The 20,996-nt window shown below is 40.8% G+C and overlaps 1 protein-coding gene across 1 annotated transcript in view; it reads left to right on the plus strand.

Annotated features, from left to right (window-relative positions):
• Positions 1-20,996, plus strand: part of LOC126355430 (uncharacterized) — a 1,825,973-nt gene that overhangs the window by 1,245,607 nt on the left and 559,370 nt on the right. The window lies entirely within an intron of this gene.

The following is a 20,996-nucleotide window of genomic DNA, read 5'->3' on the forward strand; positions in this document are numbered from 1 at the left end:
GAGGACATTCAGCGAATGGACTGGTGTGCCCCTCCCCCCAACTTAAATACCGTCGAGCACTTGTGGGATGCGGTACTGAGACGTTGAAATACGTCCACATGCACCACGGGCTTTCCAGTTGTTGTCAACATCGCTGGTGGAATGGAACGACGTACTACAATAAGTCCTTTACTGTCCTTGTTGGGCTCATGGGAGCCGCCCCGCGGTGATCACACATCCTATTAAGAACTTTGTCCAGTCTTCTTTAATGTACAGGGGACCATCATGTATCGCGGTGACTTTAGTGTAATTACGGCAGTGACACATGATACGAAAGTTACTTTCGTCCTTACGTTTTTCGTAACAGTGTAATAGATACAAACTCAACTAGAAAATGATCGTTATCACGGAGATGCTAGCGGCTCACATGAAAATAGCTCGCGAAGATTGGATGAATTTTACCTTTGGTACGGTGTTCTTCCAGTGGAGTGCTGGAACGTAGCATATCGTCTATACGTAACACAAGGCGACCTCTCGCGTGACATCTACGACGGGAACTGCTGGCGTGCGCCTGCACGACGATAATTATGCAACACGCGACACGCAAAGCGTGACCAGACTCTACGACTGCGGTGACTTTATCAGGTGACTCATTCCACGATCGCCGGACTCGCAACAATTTTGATATGTTGGAAATCTTTGCACCTTTGACGCGTAACGTATCAACTCATAGGGTGTTGTCTCCTCAGTCGATTTTTTGGAGAATATTACGGCAATATTCCAACTTTACGTTGTCTTTGTTTTCCAACTTCCTCAATGTTCTAATCAACTACTCCGAATGCGTTTAGCTCAAACAACCAACTGTAAAGCGTTCGTTAACTGTCATTTGGTTCTGATATTTCCGCGCCATACGTCTTTCTTCAGTTTTTTGCTTCAATTATTTAGTTTTTAATCATTTGTAGATTAATTTAATTAACGTGTATTGTATTGCCAGTGGAATGTTATGTACTACTGCTAAGGTAACAAGCTGCAACAGTAAATATTTTCCATACGAGCAGTTAACGGTTATCATCAATTTCATTAGAAAGGTGTATACTGCTCAGTTAATTATATATATTAGGGACGGTATAGCCACCATTGTTGTGCCCCTCTCATCTCTTTCTTTCTCCTCTCCATCACAGCTTCGAATTTCGCCATTCCATTTCTCTTCCTCTAACCTATCTACCTCTTATATATCTCTTTTACCTCATTCTATCGTCTTATGTCTCTGCTCGAGAATAACTCACAAGCTGCAAGAACATAACGAGAAAATTCCCAACTAACAATAGGACTGACATTCACAAAAGAAAAGTATGTTTACTTTCATATACATAGTCATTACTATTATTATTATTATTATTATTATTATTATTATTATTATTATTATTATCATTATTATTCTTGATTGTTATAATTATTTTTTATTGTTATAGTTATCATTGTACTACTGTTATAATCTCTATTTTTCTTCTTTAACGTCAATACTGCATAATACATTATATGTCCTTAATGTTCTGTAGAAACTGTAACTCGTTCAATCTGAGTATGCCTGGTTAGGTGTAAGAGAGGGCCTGATGGCCCTAATCTTGCCAGGTAATATAAATGCATAAATAAATAAATAAATAAAACTGTTATTATTATCACTAATAGTTGTAAACTATACTTTATTATCTCGGTATTTTTAAAAAATTTATGTGCTTGGTGCGAAGTGACTTACGTGACATAATGGTCCCACACTTTTAAAATGGATTCAACTTGTTGCAGATCATCATACAAATTCAGAAATCAGTTTTACATCGCTCATGGTAGCCAAGTTTATAATAAAATCAAACTCAATGAATATCCCACCCGTTATTCATTCAGTAGCTACTACTTAAAACTACAGCAAAAAATCCAGCCAGGCAAACTGCCATTTTCCGGTTGTTTCCGAGATAAACTACTGCCAACTGGTGACGTCTTGGTCACCAGTGAATAGTTAATCCTGACAGTATTTAATTCAATATTGCAGAGTTTGTCTCTTGGGAAACATACTATCATATTCGGCAGTGTCTTCATCAAGATTGATGCAAATATGACGATCTTATTTCTATAGAATTGGAAGGAAAATCAGCACTGGCCGTATTTTATTGTTTTATTGTCAGCAAAATCGATTTTCGGTCACTTAGGGACCATCCTCAGTGCTGTAATGTACAATTAACATTGGTAGGGACTGGTAACAAGCTATAACGACAAGCTTAGAGCGATCAAATCAACTCGCTCTAAGAATGTGGTTATAGCATGATACCAGTGACTACCAATTTTAATTGTATATTACAGCACTGAGGATGTTCACTAAGTGACCGAAAATCGATTTTGCAAGTAAATAAAACAACAAAATACGGTCAATGCTGATATTACTTCCAATTCTACCAACTATTTGGTCATTATGCTCACAACACGCCATGGAGTCGCCGATTTTATTTGTTGTTGCATAGCACATCTGATCTTCTTTTGTATTCTCTGGAAAGAAGACTTGGTAGCCAAAATGGAAATCAGCCGAAAACTTCAGTTTACGAAAACTGTGAAGATATACAATGAAGTACATCGTTTCTACCAAAAGAACAACCATAACATGCGTCGCAGTTTATGAGTAGCGCCATTCCCACTTTTCATCTTTTACTTTCTTCATTTATAAGACTTTTCTAGTTTTTTTTCTGTCTGTATTTCTCCTATTGACTATCTTCCTATTAGACATATCCCTGTATACGAGGGTCGGTCAAAAATTAATGCCTCCCATTTTTTTTCTACTTAAAAAAATTAAGTTAAGTGAAAAATTTGAATTTGGCGCCATTCCTCAAACCTCCTTCTGCAATCCACGGCAGTAGTAACTTTCTGTGTCAACAGGTGGCAGCACAGCAGAAGTTTGTAAGATGGCCGACATCGATGTTCGTTTGAGACAGCGTTGTGTGATTGAATTCTTGAATGCAGAAGGTGAAACGCCCATACGCATTCATGAAAGACTGAAGAAGGTGTATGGTGTTGTGACAGTGGATGTCAGCACTGTTATACGATGGGTTCGTCGTTGTAAGGAAGCTGAAGGGCAAACACCGTTGACTGACGAAAAGCGGAGCGGCAGGCCGGTGAGTGCAGTGACTCCACACAACATTCAGCAAGTTGATGACATCATTCGTGGTGACCGTCGGGTGACTGCAGATGAAGTGTGTCGCATTATTTCTCTTAGTAAAGGCAGTGTGATCACGATTATTAAACAATTGGGGTACTCAAAAGTTTGTGCACGGTGGGTTCCAAGAATGTTAACCGATCAGAATAAAGAGGCAAGGAAAACAATAGCCTCCCAACACTTACAGCGCTTCCGTTTGGAGGGAGACGAGTTTCTGAAAAAAATTGTGACCGGGGACGAAACATGGGTGCATTTTTTTGAACCCGAATCAAAGAGGCAGTCAATGGAGTGGCGTCACACAAGCTCGCCGAGGAAGAAAAAATTCAAAACTGTGCGATCGGCAGGGAAAGTTATGGCAACAGTTTTCTGGGATACAGAGGGTGTGATTCTGGTTGATTTTTTGGAGCGGGATGCACAATAAATTCTGTTCAATACGTCACAACCCTCAAAAAACTTAAAGCACGTCTTCAGCGAGTTCGCCCAACAAAATCAATGGCAGATGTTCTTCTTTTGCATGACAATGCAAGACCACACACCAGTCGTCACACCTCTGACGAGATTGTCAAAATTGGATGGGAAGTTTTGCCTCATCCCCCATACAGCCCTGACCTGGCACCATCAGACTTCCATCTGTTCGGGCCACTAAAAGAAGCTCATCGTGGGATTCATTTTGAAGATGAGGAGGCCGTCAAAACATCCGTGCGTCAATGGCTTAGGAAGCAGAGCTGTGATTTTTACCGTGCTGGGATACATGCCCTTGTTCAAAGATGGACCAAAACTGTAGAGATGGGCGGAGATTACATTGAAAAATGACAAAATGATCCTCAATGTTGTGGTTTTCAACCTATGTAATTGCATTTAAATTTCCTGACAATTAAACGTAGAAAAAAAATAGGAGGCATTACTTTTTGACTGACCCTCGTATATCGAATATTCGTACCGGGGTTCGATAGTTTTTCCTGAAGGTATTTTTCTACACCCTTGTACGCAAGTGCAACAAGGGTGGTAAACAGTTCAGACAAGATGAGAATAAAAGGTTTTGAGATGTTGTTCTACAGAACAGTGATGAAGATTACATAGGTCGATCAGATAACTAATGAAAAAGTACTGTATCTACCTGGGGATAAACTCAATATGTAGCATGAGTGCAAGAAGGTATCTGCTGATAAGATAAAGCCTATGGTACCGTCAATCCGGTAATGAAAGGATGTCTGGGAAGGAAGGGGAGTCAATTTGAAGGACCCAGTTCTTGACTGCGGAGAGCAGATTCAAGAAAATGTATTGTAGAAGCTACGCTTATGTAAGTGGCTTGCACGGGATAGACTATATGCATCAAATCAGTCTTCTGACTGAGTACCACACCAACAGCACGAACGTTTTACAAATTCACATGACACTATAGAGGTCAGTGTGTTTGTTGTACGAGTATCAGTAGATGGCAACACCTACTGGACACCAAACAATTCCAAATCTTAGCATGTATAAACGCTTGAATGTATAGCAGCTTTGGCTGATCAAGACTAGAGAAATATGATAATTTTGTTATTTACCGTATTCTCCTGATGTTATTCAATGTGAATAGTGAGTAAGCATTGATGGATCATCATCATCATCATCATCATTTAAGACTGATTATGCCTTTCAGCGTTCAGTTGGGAGCATAGTACCCTTTATAGAATTCCTCCATGATCCCCTATTCAGTGCTAACATTGGTGCCTCTTCTGATGTTAAGTCTATTACTTCAAAATCATTCTTAACCGAATCGATGTACCTTCTCCTTGGTCTGCTCCGCCTCCTCCTACCCTCTACTGCTGAACCCATGAGCCTCTTGGGTAACCTTGCTTCTCCCATGCGTGTAACATGACCCTACCATCGAAGCCTGTTTGCCCTGACTGCTACATCTATAGAGTTCATTCCCAGTTTTTCTTTGATTTCCTCATTGTGGACACCCTCCTGCCATTGTTTCCATCTACTAGTACTTCTAACCATCCTAGCTACTTTCATATCCGTAACCTCAACCTTATTGATAAGGTAACCTGAATCCACCCAGCTTTCGCTCCCAAACAATGAAGTTGGTCGAAAGATTGAACAGTGCACAGATAACTTAGTCTTGGTACTGACGTCCTTCTTGCAGAAGAGAGTAGATCGTAGCTGAGCAGCCACTGCATTCACTTTGCTACACCTCGCTTCCAGATCTTTCACTATGTTGCCATCCTGTGAGAATATGCATCCTAAGTACTTGAAACCGTCCACCTGGTTTAACTTTGTTCCACCTATTTGGCACTCAGTCCGTTTATATCTCTTCTCACTGATATTACTTTTGTTTTTGAGATGCTAATCTTCATACCATAGTCCTTACATTTCTGATCTAGCTCTGAAATATTACTTTGCAAACTTTCAATCGAATCGGCCATCACAACTATGTCATCCGCACATGCAAGACTGCTTATTTTGTGTTCACATATCTTAATCTCACCCAGCCAGTCAATTGTTTTCAACATATGATCCATAAATAATATGAACAACAGTGGAGACAGGTTGCAGGCTCGTCTTACCCCTGAAACTACTCTGAACCATGAACTCAATTGACCATCAACTCTAACTGCTGTTTGACTATCCATGTAAAGACCTTTAATTGCTTGCAAAAGTTTGCCTCCTATTCCATAATCTCGTAGAACAGACAATAACTTCCTCCTAGGAACCCAGTCAAATGCCTTTTCTAGAACTATAAAGCACGGATACAATCTGCTGTTGCACTCATAACACTTCTCCATTATTTGCCGTAAGCTAAAGATCTGGTCCTGACAACCTCTAAGAAGCCTAAACCCACACTGATTTTCATCCAATTGGTCCTCAGCTAGTACTCGCACTTTCCTTTCAACTATACCTGAGAAGATTTTACCCACAACGCTGATTAAAGAGATACCTCTGTAGTTGTTACAATCTTTTCTGTTTCCATGTTTAAAGATTGGTGTGATTACTGCTTTTGTCCAGTCTGATGGAACCTGTCCCAACTCCCAGGCCATTTCAGTTATCCTGTGTAGCCATTTGAGACCTGACATTCCACTGTATTTGATGAGTTCCGACTTAATTTCATCCACCCCAGCTGCTTTATTGCACTGCAATCTATTGGCCATTATCTCCACTTCCTCAAATGTGATCCTATTTCCATCATCATTCCTATCCCATTGTACATCGAAATCTGACACATTACTGATCGTATTTTCACCTACATTGCGCAACTCTTCACAATATTCCCTCCATCTGCCCAAAGCATCCACAGGATTCACCAGCAGTTTTCCTGACCTGTCCAAAAGACTTGTCATTTCCTTCTTACCTCCCTTTCGAAGACTGCTAATTACACTCCAAAATGGTTTTCCAGCAGCTTGACCCGAAGTCTCCAACCTGTTTACAAAGTCTTCCCAAGATTTCTTCTTGGATGCTGCAATTATCTGTTTGGCTTTGTTCCTTTCTCTGTCTACCTGAGTTCTAGTATGTAGCCATTTTTGATACACCTTCTTTTTCCTTTTACAGGCTGCCTTGACTGTGTCATTCCACCAAGCTGTTTTTGCTTCATCCTACCTTTACACACTACTCTTCCAAGACATTCTTTAGCCACTTCTAGTACTGTGTCCCTGTACCTTGTCCATTCCTTTTCCAATGACTGTAATTGTCTACATTCAGCTAACTGGTACATTTCTGAGATCACTGTTAGGTACTTATGCCTGATTTAAAGAGATGTATTTCTACCAATAAAACGCGCAGTGTCCATAGTGTTTTGTGAGTGGAGCAGTGCGAGGGATTGGGAATGTATCAGAGTTAAATATCGGTGAACTGCGGTCTTATGCGCTCTAGCTAAAATGGCACACAGCTTCCATAATGAAGAATATACAGATATGGCGTAAGTTAGCGGTTTCTGTGATGGTAGTGCTTCTGCTGCGATCGAAGAATAACGTCCGTGATTTTATGATTCGTCGCAGTCCTGATCATTGACTGTTTGCCAGAGTTTTCATCACTCTAAATGCAACAGGTATTCTTCCAGGTTCCCATTTCCTCTTCTGAATGTCTCAATTACCTGATCAGGAACAGCACACTTTTTTGAAATGGTGCAGAGTAGTTCTACCACTAGCACATGACGACTTTCTGCAGGTGGGAGTGTTAAAAATACGTGCTTTAAAACTTATACTTTGTAAAACGCATGTTTTAATGGTTACTAATTGTTGTACATGTATAAACTTGACAGTGTATTGAGTAGTGCAGAAAATTCATTACATACTCTGTTCCATCTCGGAAACCATTCGGGATACAGTATATATCAACACGAAGCTTTTTTGCTTCAAATGAACGCTCCTGCCATATCCCTGGCCATTCGTCTGAGACACTCTGTATATGTGAATGTTCTTCTACCCAACATTCGGCAAGCAGAACTGGTACTTTTTACAGACGATACTAAAACTAATGTCATAATAAATCTCATTAGAGAGCAATCAACAACAGACATTATAAATGATGTTATTCAAGAAATATTAAATTGTTCTCTGAAAACTTACTCTCTAACTTTTTAGATTATATATTACATTCAGTTGTGTACAACAAATGCTCAAACCAACAACTGATGTCGCATGGGAAAATTAGTCAGTAAATGGGATTGAATGCTCCAAATAATCGGGTGTACATGATTAGGAAAGGAAATGGAAGAAAAATGAAACTGAACTTCTCAAACAACTAAGTTCAGCTTGCCCTTTGTACAATTGCTAATCTTGGAAGCAAACTAATAAGACTTCTGACATATTTTGTATATTTCTGGTCAATAATGTCTTACGGAATAATTTCCTCGGAAAGTCATCAGACAGAAAGAAAATAATGATTGCACAGGAACGGGCAGTATGAATAATATGTGAATGTCTTGTAGGTATTTCCTCAAAGCATTTTAACCCCTCTATCACAATACGTGTTTTCGCTAGCGAAATTTCTCCTAAATAATCCAACACAATTTGAGACAAATAATTACATCTGTACTGCCTACATCATCAGCGGAAAAAATGTTGTTTATTTCATATTATTGCAGCAGTCAGTGGCTCAGAAAGAAGTTCAATTTGAAGAATAAAAAATGATCGTTTGTCAATAGCACAAGATGTTCGCCTATACGAAGTTACAAACCAACAATCATTTTTCCTGGACAACTCCTTCTATTCCATTGACGAATTTTCATTTGGAAACTGGCAGCCTGTAAGAAATTTTTTAATCGTACTTGAATGAATAGGATTATAATAGTAGTCTTCTCATTAATGTTAACACAAATCATGTACACACAACAGGTAAACGGACTAGTTACACATAATTTCGCTAAAAGAATCGTTCAAATGATCCAAGGCACATTTAAGTAACTAACTACCAAACTAACTGTGTTTGCACAGTTGTTCTCCCTTTCAAATAGTCCCAACAGCAAAAAATAGTAATTTCATTATACAGGGTGGACCATTGATCGTGACCGGGCCAAATATCCAACGAAATAAGCGTCAAACGAAAAAACTACAAAGAAAGGAACTTGTCTAGCTTGAAGGGGGAAACCAGATGGTGCTATGGTTGGCCCATAAGATGGCGCTGCCATAGGTCAAATGGATATCAACTGCGTTTTTTAAAATAGGAACCCCATTTTTATTACATATTCGTGTTGTAATACGTAAAGAAATATGAATGTTTTATTTCGACCACTTTCTTCTCTTTGTGCAAGATGGCGCTGTAATAGCCACAAACACATGGCTCACAACTTTAGACGAACAGTTGGTAACAGGTACGTTTCTTAAATTAAAATACAGAACGTAGGTACGTTTGAACATTTTATTTCGGTTGTTCCAATGTGATACATGTACCTTTGTGAACTTATCATTTCTGAAAACGCTTGTTGTTACAGCGCAATAACCTGTAAATACCACATTAATGCAATAAATGCTAATAATGATGTCCGTCAACCACAATGCATTTGGCAATACGTGTAACGGCATTCCTCTCAAGAGCGACCAGTTCGCCTTCCGTAATGTACGCACATGCATTGACAATGCGCTAACGCATGTTGTCAGGCGTTGTCGATGGATCACGATGGCAATTATTCTTCACCATTTCCCACAGAAAGAAATCCGGGGACGTTGCATCCGGTGACCGTGCTTCGACGACCATTCCACCTGTCTTGATATATGCTATTCAATACCGCTTCCTTTAATCGTGCGATAAAGTACTTTATGTCCCAGCTCAGTTCAGAACATTCTACAAGTCATACAAATATCACCACAAAAGACTTAAAACTTGAATGTATATTCGAGGTTTAGAAACGTCTCTTTTCATAGGTGCTTTTCTCGCTACTGGCTATCTGCATTTATAATGTCTGTTTCGGCTAAACTCTATTACTTTGCAACCTTAATTAATTACATTTAGTGTCCCATTTCCAAATGTAATTTCACCTGCATCTTCTGACTTAATTCGATTATGTTGAAGTGGCTCTGTTTTACTTTCGTTCGTCGTGTTATTACCTCTTTTCAAGATGTTATCCATTCATTTCAGCTAATCTTCTAAGTTATTTTCAGTCTCTGACAGAATTACAGTGCTACATGCAAACCTCAAATTTTCATTGCCTCTCTAAGAACTTTCATTTCCTTTCTAAATGCAGAACTTGAAAGCAACGAGGTACGTTGTCCTTCAGTAAGACTTCAAAGAGACTGGTTGAGTAAGACACACGTACTGGTCAGTAGCGCCATAAACAAATGCACATTAAATTCATTTTATCTCGGAACCATTCCCAGTATAGCATATAACCATTTGAAATATTTTGCTTCAAAGTTTGGTTAAGCAAGACACACGTCCTCGTCATTAGCGCCAAAAACAATGCACATTAAACTTATTCTTTCTCGGAACTATTCTCAACGTAGTGTATGACCAGTTAAAGTATTTTGCTTCAAATCTGCGTTGCTGTCATTTCCCTGAATACTAACTGTTCATTTTTGGAATTCTTCTAAGAGAAATAGGAGTGGAGCCAAAACTAACCCTTGTGGCACTCTCTTTGTGATATTTTTTTCCCTGGTCATCAAAATTTTCTGCCTTTTCAACATTGTTTCAATTATTGAGTTCAATATTTTGCATAACGTGTGTTCGTAGCTGTCTCAATATTGAGAATTTGTGACTACACGTATTGAATAACGAGAAGATTTTGTGCAGTGATGTTGATTATTGCATGGGATTCGTTAGACGTGGGCGGAGCAGTCGCGCACGACCTCGCGTGTGGCGGCGGTAGCGGCAGCGGCAGCGGCAGCGACTGCACAGCGCGACAGTAAACCGGTGGCGAGCGGCCACTGACATGCCGCCTCATGCAAAACGTGGCTCGCTGCCCGCTCCCCGCCTGCTATTTGCCTTCCGCCGCAGATTTATGTGACGCCAGCACGGTCGGCAGATATGTTCACGCTACGCGGTCGCCTCGTTCCTCTGTTATCTTCAATGCAAATTTCGTGGAGCTGTGCTGCGTTGTTCGTCCAATCCATTATCCCCCTTTCACACTCTCACGGTGACCATCAGCACTCTGCGTTTGGATGGGTCAGAACAACTCTTCAGTTTGTCAGTTCTATGTGCGTGCGGGCGCGTGTGTTGTGCGTGCGAGCGTGTGTGCGTGTGTGTGTGTGTGTGTGTGTGTGTGTGTGTGTGTGTGTGTGTGTGGTTTCTTTAAACTATTGCTAGGTTCCAAGGGTTCAGCATTACCTTCAGTGGAGAGTAGACTGATAACGATCATTGTACGAAGGGTGGCTATGAAACATTATCACCATAAAAATAAGAAATAATTACGTTTTCGTTGTTTGCCCGCACTTGTCCGCAGTCTTCGTACAACGTTTAAATCACCGCCCTATAATATGTGAATGTATTGTACCTTGGTATTCTTCTCAGACTTTCGCCTCTCGCCAGCCCTGTCATATAAGTTCAATATATGTTCTTATTTTATTTTGGAATGATACCTTTCACTTATCATGTGCTGAATTTTCTTCTGGAACTACCATCTCCAGAAAATTAAAATTCTTCCATTTGTAAAAAAGTGTTCCAATATTCAATGGAAATTTTAAAATGTTGCCGTCGAGAAAATTTTATCAGTACTATATTTAATATTATTACTCTACTACTCTACTGCACACCAATTTCAGATTAAAAATGTAAGTGCAGGTCAGTTGTGGCTTAAATTGAAAGAAATAGTATCGACATTGTATCAAATAATTCAACAAACGGCGGAGCCGTTCCCCCTTGGTACACAAATCGGACCAAAATACTCTTGCAGAAACAACGAAAGACGTGTGCAAAATTTATGCGAACGCAAAATCCCCAAGATTGGCGATCTTCTATTCGAAACTTACAAGGGAAACTCCCCATCACCCCCCCCCCCCCTCAGATTTAGTTATAAGTTGGCACACTGGATAGGCTCTCCTGAGCTCACACCATCCATAATGTTGCCTATCTTGCACATGGCCTACTCAGTTTGCATATTTTGCTTTTTTTTTCATAGTTCTGCACTACTTCTTCCTGTCATCTCGATTGATCTGTGTTCAGTTTATTACGGCCTACCCACTGTGCAAACTTATAACTAAATCTGAGGGGGGTGCGATGGGGAAGTTCCCTAGTTAGCGTTGACTTCAATGCGAGACGCATGTAATAGTTTCCACAATGAAACTTCGTCTCGACACCTCAGAAAATCCGAAGAAATTCTGGTTTTATGTAAAGTACGCTAGTGGCAAGACACAGTCGGTGCCTGTTCTGCGCGATAGCTATGGAAATGCTGTCGACGCCAGTGATACTAAAGCAGAGCTACTAAACACAGACTTCCGAAATTTCTTCACCAAAGAAGACCAAGTAATATGAGTAACTCTGAAGGTGGTATCCTCGACGTAGTGAAGAAATTTAAACTACTTACTAAAAACAAGTCTTCCGGTCCAGGCTGTGTACCCATTTGGTTCCTACCAGAGTATGCTAATACAATTGCTCCATACTCAACAAAAATATACAACCGCTTGCTGGACAAAAGATCGGTACCCAAAGCCTGGAAAGTTGCACAGGTCACATCAGTTTTCAAGAATGGTAGTAGAAGTAATCCACTAAATTATAGGCCCATATCATTAACGTCAATATGCAGCAGGTTTTTGGAGCATATATTGTGCTCGAACATTATGGATTACCTCGAAGATAAGGGTCTATTGACGCATAGTCAACACAGACATAGAAAACGCCGTTCTTTTGAAACACAGCTACCTCTGTACTTAGACGAAGTGTTGAGTGCTATTGACAAGGGATTTCAAATTGATTCAATATTTCTAGATTTCCAGAAGGCTTTTGACACTGTACCACACAACCGGTTGTAGTGAAACTGCGTTCTTATGGAATATCGTCTCCGTTTTGTGACTGGATTCGTGATTACCTGTCAGAGAGGTCGCAGTTCATAGTAATTGAATGAAAGACATCGAGTAAACCAGAAGTGATTCCTGGTGTAGTATTATAGAAACTCTACTGTTCCTTATCTCCATTAACGATTTAGGAAAAAATCTGAGCAACCGTCGTAAGTTGTTGGCAGATGATGCTCTCATTTATGTCTAGTAAAGTCATCAGAAGATCAAAACAAATTGCAAAACAAATTCAAAAAGAGATCTGCGTAGTGCAAAAATTGGCAATTGACTCTAAACAATAAGTATGAGATCCTTACCAGATAGGATTAACGGAGTACATCGAGAAAGTTCAAAGAAGAGCAACTTTTTTGTACTATCTCGAAACAGGGGAGAGAGTGTAACTGAAATGATACAGGAGTTGGGGTGGACATCATTAAAACAAAGGCGGCGGAATTTTCTTGCGAATTTTCAATCACCAACATTCACCTCTGAAGGCGAAAATATTTTATTGATGACGACCTACGTAGGGAGGAACGATCATCATCATAAACTGAGGGAAATCAGAGCTCGCATGGAAAGATATAGGTGTTCGTTTCTTCCGCGCGCCTCTTCCAGGCACTTGTGTGTGGTTTTCAGAGTATCGATGTAGATGTAGTTGTAAATAATCAGCAAGTGAAATCAGTTTCAAGTAAAATACATTTTCGCATACTAAAATTAAAAATATGGTAAAACAGGGGTGTGATTCGTTATGAATAGGAAAGTAGAGAAAATGGTGCGTTACTACGAAGAGTTCGGTGATACGTTGGTTCTTATCAAAATCGACAGCAAAGCAACGCTCACAAATAATAGTTCATGTACACATGGCGACGACATAAAGAGAAGAAGGGGAAATAGAGAACGTATAGAGAACGTAGATGACAATACTGAACGGACAGTTCAGTACATAAAGGAAGATGATTAATAGTCGTACTGGTCTGGAAAGCAGTAGTTTGGGAGGGAATAGAATTACGGGATAGTATGGACTTTGCAGTAGGGAATAGAGAGGATAAAAATTTAATTCTGTGATAAATTCAGCTAGTAACAGTGAATACACTGATCCGAAACCACAAGAGGAGTATGTACGCCTGAAAAAAAGCTGGGAAACAGAGGAGCATTCCAGGTGGATCAAATTATGGTGAGACAGCTATTCTGAAATCAGATCATGTGTTGTAAAGTTGCCCAGGAGACGATATAGATTCAGATTTTAAGAGAATCGTCCGGAAGGTTCAAAGTGGATGCAAGTGGGATACTGAAATAGTAAGGAATGAGAAGCGGTTAGCGCCATAAAATCATTTAAAAACGCTAACCACACCATCTGTGTTTGCACTTTAACAGTTACACTAACATATTTAGTGTGTTGCATGATGGCACAGTGACGAAATCTGCATAAGTGAGGTTGTCTTTAGTTTTTCATTTGGAATTCGAGTCTGATATTGTATCTTGATAGCTTCAAAGGGAACAAAATAAGTTAAATTGCTAAATTTGAAATAAAGTATTTATTTCAAAGGATAACAAAAGCGTGCGCACGTAGATGTCTTCTCCCATGAAAAAAATTAGGTCTGGCTCTTTAATATATAGTGAACAGATAGTCTTACGTTTCAATAAGTTCATGATGGGTGATGGCCAGATGAGCACTAGGTTCTCTCGAGCGCTTCAGAAATGTTTACGCAATGTGAAGTGCACTCAAGCCCTGATTGCCATCGCTTCGCCTCTGTCATCTCTCTTCAGAGGACGGAAAATGGAGAAACACGAACATTCGCGACAGGATCGTAATGAATCTTTTTTCCTCCGACAGCGTAAGTAGAACGACGTGACACTCACCAGTTTATTGATGATCAACATTATTGAAAATGCATTCAGTTTCATGTGAAAACGCTTAAATAAGTCAAATGTAAGTTACGGTAAACGGTGTGATTATACGAGTGTGAGCTTTATTATTTTCTTATAAATGATTAAGCTATGTTGATGCTGGTAGGACGATTGTAATGCACGTTTCTGTCAGCCACGGGTCAACTGGACCTTGTGATGATGTAATGTTACGTTTCTACAACACTATTCGTTCGAGAACAAAAATTGTAACTGTTGCACGCGTCAGCAGTCGTGCTGTATTGGCATTAATTGCCTTCTTCCTGGCTAACATTCCCTCCCATTTTATAAGTCGATTGTTTTGTATGACTGAATTTTCCACAATCGCCTATTTTGCTAGTGTGTTTTAGAAACAATACAATAAGAGATGCTGCACATCATGGATGCATCAGCTGCTTCTCACATAGCCAATTTTGTAAGAGAAGCAATTTATCGATTCGTCCACGTGACAGGTGACAGTATCGTAAACTTTTAACAGTAGGGTCTTATCTGCTGCTGAATCCTTTCAGCCCCAGACAGCAAAGCAGAGAGTGCGTTCGAAGCAACTAGCACAGCCAGACAGGAAATGAAATTCTAGGTTTGTGTCGTACATTAAACACCTAACCAGAGAGGCTAACATCGGAACGTGTGTTATTAGCATGAATGAACGAACGTCATGAAGTAAGCACGTGGTTGTTCTTCTTAATAAATTGTGCTTTTCCTAAAATTCCCTATGTGTTGGTATTTTCGCTGATATTAAATACGTACCTATAGCAGGGATGATCCTATAACGTACTTTACATAGAAAAGTATAAGCAGTAGCTACTGGACAACGGCAGTAGCAGACGTCAAAATGAGGCAGAAAGCGATCCAGTGGTCTACATGCCTCATTTGTTTAGAGGGTGCTAGAAACATGGCTCTACCTTATGAGAGCGTCTTAACATAAAGGGATATTTTCTGCCTTAAGCTGGAGATACTCACTTTTCGTACACAGCGGTTCAGAGCTCAGCTAGACACAGTGTGTCTCTATGGAACAACTTCTCACTCAAAATACGCGACGAACGTATTGCTTAGTAGGCTACGTTGGTAAACAAAACAGCAAGATTTACAAACTGACTTCATGGCAGATGAATGTATTTTGCAAGTTACTGGGTGTTCAAATATAAATGTAAAGGAACAAGGAGCTTGATGAAAGGTTGCCATAAAACATAAACGGAAGTCGCATGTAAGAAATAGATTAGATAAAAAACTCGTAGAGAGAAGAGGTCTGTGTTCACATCAGTTTTAAATCTACATCTACATCTAAACACATACTCCGCAAGCCACTGTACCACAACTAGTCGTTTTCTATCTGGTGCCATTCGCTGCTAGGAAGAGGGAAAAACGTTTATCTACACTCCTGGAAATTGAAATAAGAACACCGTGAATTCATTGTCCCAGGAAGGGGAAACTTTATTGACACATTCCTGGGGTCAGATACATCACATGTTCACACTGACAGAACCACAGGCACATAGACACAGGCAACAGAGCATGCACAATGTCGGCACTAGTACAGTGTATATCCACCTTTCGCAGAAATGCAGGCTGCTATTCTCCCATGGAGACGATCGTAGAGATGCTGGATGTAGTCCTGTGGAACGGCTTGCCATGCCATTTCCACCTGGCGACTAAGTTGGACCAGCGTTCGTGCTGGACGTGCAGACTGCGTGAGACGACGCTTCATCCAGTCCCAAACATGCTCAATGGGGGACAGATCCGGAGATCTTGCTGGCCAGGGTAGCTGACTTACACCTTCTAGAGCACGTTGGGTGGCACGGGATACATCCGGACGTGCATTGTCCTGTTGGAACAGCAAGTTCCCTTGCCGGTCTAGGAATGGTAGAACGATGGGTTCGATGACGGTTTGGATGTACCGTGCACTATTCAGTGTCCCCTCGACGATCACCAGAGGTGTACGGCCAGTGTAGAAGATCGCTCCCCACACCATGATGCCGGGTGTTGGCCCTGTGTGCCTCGGTCTTATGCAGTCCTGATTGTGGCGCTCACCTGCACGGCGCCAAACACGCATACGACCATCAATGGCACTAAGGCAGAAGCTACTCTCATCGCTGAAGACGACACGTCTCCATTCGTCCCCCCAATTCACGCCTGTCGCGACACTACTGGAGGCGGGCTGCACGATGTTGGGGCGCGAGCGGAAGACGGCCTAACGGTGTGCAGGACCGTAGCCCAGCTTCATGGAGACGGTTGCGAATGGTCCTCGCCGATACCCCAGGAGCAACAGTGTCCCTAATTTGCTGGGAAGTGGCGGTTCGGTCCCCTACGGCACTGCGTAGGATCCTACGGTCTTGGAGTGCATCCGTGCGTCGCTGCGGTCCGGTCCGAGGTCGACGGGCACGTGCACCTTCCGCCGACCACTGGCGACAACATCGATGTACTGTGGAGACCTCACGCCCCACGTGTTGAGCAATTCGGCGGTACGTCCACCCGGCCTCCCGCATGCCCACTATACGCACTCGATTAAAGTCCGTCAACTGCACATACGGTTCACGTCCACGCTGTCGCGGCATGCTACCAGTGTTAAAGACTGCGATGGAGCTCCGTATGCCACGGCAAACTGGCTGACACTGACGGCGGCGGTGCACTAATGCTGCGCAGCTAACGCCATTCGACGGCCAACACCGCGGATCCTGGTGTGTCCACTGTGCCGCGCGTGTGATCATTGCTTGTACAGCCCTCTCGCAGTGTCCGGAGCAAGTATGGTGGGTCTGACACACCGGTGTCAATGTGTTCTTTTTTCCATTTCCAGGAGTGTATATACTCTTTGTGAAACGGAATTGGGATTTCATCCGGACCTGGCGACTTACTCATTTTCGTTTGAGTTGTTTCTCAATGCCAGAGATGCTTATTAATGTATCTTCCGTACGGTACTCTGGTTGGTGGTCAAACGACGGTACGCTTGTATGATTCTCCTGCGTGAACGATTCATTAATCGTGGAATTAAAACGTCAGCCTTACTTTCGCTACCTTCTACTACCAAACCAGACTGATCAACGAGTGACTGGATGGAACACTTAGTGGTGTTACATAGTACCAGAACGTTTTCGGGTTCTCCGCCAGATGTACAGACAAGGATTTTCGGTGATAGCTATTGTATGTTTCACGCACAGTTCTTTTCACAGGAGCACGAATCTCCACTAGCCTTTGCCTCTCGTTATTTGCACGTCCTATTGCGAACCGAGAGTGGAACAGCCTTTGATTCCTCAGAATTTTCGAATTTCGTTATTAAACCACGTTGGGTGTTTTCCTTCCTTAACCCACTTCCTAGGCACATATTTGTCCAGAGCACGATTTATAATCTGTTTAAATTTTGCTTATAATTCCTCTATGTCCGTTATTCTGGAATTAAATGATTGCAGTTCTTTGACTGTATGAGATGCTAACAACTGCTTATCTACTCTATCTAGCAGCAAAACCCTCCTAGACCTCTAGGCTAATTTCTTTACTTTCGTAACCAAACTCGCTTTGATAACATCTTGACCACTAATCCCCGTCTCTACACAGACACCGTCGATAAGATACGACCTGTTTGTAACTACAAGATCCAAGATACTTCCATTGCGTGTGGGCTGCCGAACTAACTGTTCAAGACAGTGTTTTTGGAAAACGTGTTCAAAAATACTTCACAAGATGGTATGTCTCAACCCCCTCCACTGAAGCCATACACGTTCCCGTGTACACTTGGCAGGTTGAAGCCACCACCAACGAGTATTGCATGGTCTGGGTATTTATGCGCAACTGATCACAGATTTACGTTGAATGACTGTAGAACTGTCACTGCGGAATCGGTTGGTTGGTAAACACATCCAAAAATTAACTCGATTTCACCTAGACCTGTTACGCGCGACCAGATAACTTCACTATTACACTCAATTTAAACGTGAGTAGAGACAATACTTTCCTCGACTTCACTGAACACTCCCCCTCCTACGGCGTCTGTCTTTCAGTTAAACACTACAAGTCGCGCTAACGCCTCAGAGCTTTTTACTTCCGGTTGCTGCCAACTCTCAGTACCAAGAATAATTTGAGGTTGATAGCTTTCCTGGAGGGCAGTAAATTGGGGAACTTTGTTACAAATACTTCCACAATTTCTGCTGCCAGAGTAGCTGCTTCCTTTGTGTAGTGCACACCTGACTTACCAGGGGGTGTCCTAAAAATCCCCACCCGATAACGCAGGTCCAGAAATGTGTAGTCAAGACTGTCACATAGACAGTGTACGGAAAATAAAAATAAAATGAGAATCAATAACGACCGATCCGGGAGGCAGACGTCTAGTCTGTGTTCAGGGACTAATATGTTACTGGTCTTACGCTGTAACTCATTTCAGACATGTTGCTTGTAAGTGATTAATAGAAACGTTAACAGTAGCGTATACAGGGTGTTGATAGAAAAGTCTTATGTGTTTTTCAAGGCAACGAGATCGCCAAGCATTCTCAGTGACTAACACCAAATCGCAAGGTCAGACGCTTCAAGTTTGTAGATTAAATCTGCAAAATCCATGGTCAATTTGTGTTGCATTCGCACGTGAGCACAGCCAACAAAAATGTTTTTGAGCAAGACGTAAAAACCCAAAATGTTGTATATCCAAACCATCTAATTAAACGTATTCTGATTAATTTGAAAACAACTGAAAACACGTTGCACCTAATGCCGGACATAAGTTAGTTTTTCATATAAATTTGTTCCAGAATGTTTGTTTACGACAAATCAGCAGGGATTGTTTTAAGTTCTAAGTTACACCAACAGAATGTTTGTTTACGAGAAATCAGCAGAGATTGTCTAAAGTTCTAAGTTACACAATCAAAATGTTTTTTTACGACAAATCAGCACGGATTGTCATAAATTCTAAGTTATACAACCCCATCTTCTCCAAAATTCTCTCTCCGTTCATATATATATATATATATATATATATATATATATATATATATATATATATATATACAGAGGTTGGAGGTCTAGTGAGTATTTATGCAAAGTAAATAAGGCGACATTAACGACTTCGACGGTGGAAAACTAACACTAGAAACTAAACTCACTCAAATCAGAAGATCGAAAAACTAGCAAATTCTTGCAGAAAAGGTATATAGCACTACTAAAAGCAGCTGGGTGATTAGCTACTGTTCACTTCTGCTCAGAAATATGTCAGAATGGCGCTAAACTAAACAATGTAAACAAACTGTGTACAACCGATAAGTTGCTGATGCTACTGATTCCCCACAATGTTCTGAGGCTGGATGTCTCGTGAAAATAGAAGGATGGGCGGGTGCTGCAGGCTGATAGAGGACAGTTATGTTGTACTTTTTAGTCACATATCATTCATGAAAGTAGGACCGCCTTAGTCTAAAACAGAGCAATGGAAGTTAACTCGTATTTTCCTCAAAAACTTCACGTAATCAAAATGTGAAGGACGTATTTTTTTTTAATTAAAAGAAGTTACTCGTATCTTGAGAAGAAATTAAGTGTTGGTTGTATTTGCATTTCAGTTTCCCACTACACAGTTCAATAATCAACGGTCTCTACTATTATATTGAGTTCTTTAACGACTCACTTACAACAAGCAAGGCTGCAAGCCAAGAGAGGTCCACTGATGTAGAACATAGGCCTTAAATTTAGGAAGAAATTTCTGAGATTGTATGTTTGGAGCACAGTGTTGTAATTGGTGACGTAGAATGCTAGTGCTACTCTAAGATGAAATGGTTGGCACTGTTGTTAAATTTCTGTACACATTTTTGGAATCGATCATTGAGCACCCGCCATTTTTCAACATTTACATTTCATTCTCATTCTTTGTTATCATTATTATCGTACTATTATTATAAGTAGTACTAGAAGTATCTTTATTTTTCACACCAAAGATTACACTGTTGAGTACTTAATTTTACTTTCAGCTTCCTTAGGAGTGTACGTGATGAATTAAATGATCTTACAATACTTCACGAAAGATAGTGTCTATTTCAAACAGTACTGTGTCCTATGTTTAATGGCATTAATGCATCCTGTGATTCCACGTTTCAAAGTATTATTCTCAGGGGACCTTTGATGAAACGAATATCATTTGTTTTTACATTCCGCACTCGACTGATCTCATTTATTTTAATATGTTCTGAGCCGCCACTTCGTTAGCGTTCCCGTCACATGGAAATGAGACATCGATGAACAGGCCTGATGTTTTACCTTGTTGATGTATAATGATCTCAGGCATCATTTGTTGGAGACATCTGATACCCTCAGAACTCTGAATATTTGCCAATAAAAATATGATCACTTCCCACATTCCCTCTTCAAGTGTTCATTTATTTCAAAGATAGGGAAACCCGATATTACACGATCTGTCGTCTACGGTATTCTCTACAAAGTCAACATTTATCATCTTGAGTGATTTTAATTTTATTAGTCCATCGTCCCTGAGTTCTGATCTCGTACAACCACTAATTAAGGTTCTGAGTTTGCTCTCGTTGTTCCCC

Source organism: Schistocerca gregaria, chromosome 3, assembly GCF_023897955.1.
Source record: "Schistocerca gregaria isolate iqSchGreg1 chromosome 3, iqSchGreg1.2, whole genome shotgun sequence".
Lineage (NCBI taxonomy): Eukaryota > Metazoa > Arthropoda > Insecta > Orthoptera > Acrididae > Schistocerca > Schistocerca gregaria.